Below are 3,286 nucleotides of genomic sequence, written 5' to 3' on the forward strand. Positions count from 1 at the left end.
CAACGTCCTCCGCGGTCGCACGGTTGTCCTCGTCCGGATCGTGCCTCGCGAGGAACAACAGTGTCGTTCCCTCGGGAGCCGCGGGGTCGAGGACGGGCGGCGCCGCGAGGAGCGCCGCGAGCGCGGCCGCGCGAACGGCCCGGAACTCGAACGAGAGCCCGGCGCGAAGCGCCGTCGTCACCGCGGCGCCGCCGTCGTTCTCCTCGTCCGCGCCCAACGCGACGTGCATCAGCAGCGGCCGCGCGGCCGCGACTTGCGGCGGCGCCCCGGTCGCAATCACCGTCAGCATCAACCTCGCGGCCGCGGCGCGCGGTAATCCAGGCACCCCGGGCTGCGCGTGCGGCGTGAGGACGTCGAGCGCCGCCGTTCGAATCGCCGCAGGCGCGGCGTCCGGAAGAAGCAACGCGCGCGCGCACACCGGGAACAACAGCGCCAACGCCGCGGGCGGAAGCGGCTCTAGGTCGTTCATCTCGACCGCCTCCGTGGCGGCGTCGAGCGCGGCGGCGAGCGCGGCCGTCTCCGCGGCGACGCGCGCGGACGACGGCGCGATCGGATCCCCTCGCGCGTCCACCTCCGGCGGCGGCGACGTCCCGTCCGCCGCGGGCGCGGAGAGTCGCAACGCCGCGGCGAACGTCTCCGGGACGCCGGCGAACCCAAGCGCCATCGCGGCGTTCCCGGGGACGCCCGCGGCGGCGATCACGAGCGACGCCGCGACGTCGCGCACGACGTCCTCCGGGAGCACTTCGGACGCGAGGAGCGGTAAAATGTGGGAGGTAATCTCCGGGACGCGCTCCGCCGCGGCGCCGCGACGGGTCCCGCCACGCATGAGGGACGACGTCAGCCGCAGCCGCAGCGTCAGCCTCTCGGCGAGGTCCCTCACCGTCGCGCGCACCGCGGCTTCCTCCGCGAACTGCGCTCGGCGCGCGAGCTCTTTTTTATCCATCTCCTTCCCCGCGCCGCGGCCGCCGGCGCCGCCTCGGCCGCCCTTCGCCGCGACTTGCGCCTGCGACGGTCGCAACGACACCGCCGCGGGGGCGTCGTCGTCGCTGTCCGACCCGTACGCGGTGCGACTGGACGATTTTCCGCGCGCTTTCTTCGCTCCGGCGTTGGCGTCCGCGCGAACTTCGGGCTTGAACACGTCGACTTGGTCCGTGGACAGACGCCCGACTTGGCAGTTGTAAATCTTAATCGCCTCCGGGGTCAACGACGCGTGCTCCTCGACGTCCGCGAGCGCCTCCGCGGCGGGCAGGAGCGCGTCCAGCGCGACCGCGGGGTTCAACCTCGCGGCCGCGAACGCGGCTCTCACCGCGGCGTCGCGGTCCGACGCGAGCGACGATTTCAACCCGAGCTCGCCGGCGATGACGACGCACGCGCCCTCGACGTCGTCTCTCAACGTCATCCGCGGGTCGTCCTCGTCCGCAGCCTCCGCGGCGGCGCTGAGCTTCGCGAGGAGCGCTTCCCACGCGCCGACGCGCCTGCCGTCCGGGGCGGCGACGCGCGGGTGGTGCGCGAGCAAGAGCACGTGACCCAGAAGCCCGGGCGGCACGCTCGGGAAATCGTCCCCGGCGCACAGCGTCCCGAGCGCGGCGCCCGCGAGCCGCGCAGGGAACTCGCCGCACTTCCCCGCGGGCGCGGAGGACGACGACTCGCCCTCGCCCTCGTTCGGCGACAGCGCGGGCCAACCCCCCGGGACGTCCGCGGCGGCGAGCCAGTGACGCATCGCGAGGACGAAATCGAGCGGCGCGACGCCCGCGCGCGTCGCCGCCCTCGCGCCCGCCTTTGCGGCGACGCGCACGGAGATCGTCGGGTGAAGGAACAAGAGCGCGAGCGTTCGCGTCGCCTCCGTCGCGCTCTTCGCTTTCCGCAGCCGCTCGCCGTGCGAGGTGAGAAGCGCGCCGAGCCCGCGCGCGAGAACCTCGGAGTCTTCGAACCCGAGCTTTGAAACCGCGCCCGGGGTGAAAAACGTCGAGTCCGGTTTGATCGCGTCGCTCCACACGCCGAGTTTCATCGCCTCCGCGTCCGCGCCCGCGTCCGCCGCCGCCGCCGCGGCGACGACGTGAAGCGCGAGCGCGCCGTCGACGCGCTGGGAGAGCTTCCCCGCGCCCGACGTCGTCAGCGGCGCGAGGTGTTTCACGAGCCCGCCAGCGCCCTCCGCGAGACCGGGGTTACTCGCCAGCGCGCTCGATAACGCCCTCATGATCGCGCGGTGGTGCAAATCTTTCGCGTCCTTCATCAGCGTCGCCGCGAGATCGACGACGTCGCCGGGCAGCGGGCCGGGGAAGTGCGCGAGCCACGCGCCGAGGGCGTGAATCGCGCGCTCTTTCGCGTCTTTTTGCGCCTCCGTCTTCGTCGCCGCCGCGAGCGTCTCGCACGCGTCCGCCGCCACCGACGCGATCGCCTTCCCCGCGCCCCCGCCCCCGCCCCCGCCGGCGCCGTCCGCGAGCGACGCGAGGACGTCGAACAGACCCGCGCGCGCGTGCCACTCCTTCGGCCGCTTCGCGGTATCCATCAGCTCGGGTTTCACGCGGTTGAAAATCGCGCGGACGCACGCGCCGCCGCCGCCGCGCGCGACGGCGGCCAGGCACCCCCCCGCGGCGACCCTCCGCCACTCGTCCGCGTGCTTCGCCTGCGGCGTCAGCACGTCCGCGAGCGCGTCGACGTGCTCTCGAAGGTCGCACTCGGTCGTCTCCAGCAGCGCTCTCGTCGCCGCGAGCGCGCCCTCGGGGTTCCGCCGCAGTTGCTTCACCGCCTTTGGCAGCACCGCGTCGCGGAGCTCGTCCGCGGTGAACGTCCTCGCGAACCCGCGGAACACGTCGCTCGCGCGAGCTGGCATCTTCAGCTTCGCGTCGCTCGAGAAGACGACGGCCAAGTACGTCTCCATCGCGACCGCGCGCGCGGCGGGGAGCGCCTCGGCGGCGGCGCTCCCCGGCGGCGCCGTCGCCGCAGCCGTCCACGCCTCCGCGGCGAGGCTGGCGCTCGCGAGTGCCTCGGACGTCGTCGCCGCCTTCGCGCCGCCGTCGCCGAGGAGCTCGACGATCGCGCGCAGATGCCCCGGCTCGCGCCGCGCGAGCTGCTGGAACGCCCCGCACGCCCCGTCGCGGCGGCCTCTGCCGGCGACGACGACGCGCGTCGCGATGAGACCTCCGAGCGCGCGCGCGATCTTCGCGAACGCCGCCGCGTGCTCGCGCGCGTCGAGCGCGCCCAACACGAGGCAGCTCCATCGCGTGAGCGCGAGCCGCTGCCGCGCGCCGAGCGACTCCGGGCTCTGGGGATCCTCAGAGTCGAC

Source organism: Micromonas pusilla (assembly GCF_000151265.4).
Source record: "Micromonas pusilla CCMP1545 genomic scaffold MICPUCscaffold_4, whole genome shotgun sequence".
Taxonomy (NCBI): domain Eukaryota; kingdom Viridiplantae; phylum Chlorophyta; class Mamiellophyceae; order Mamiellales; family Mamiellaceae; genus Micromonas; species Micromonas pusilla.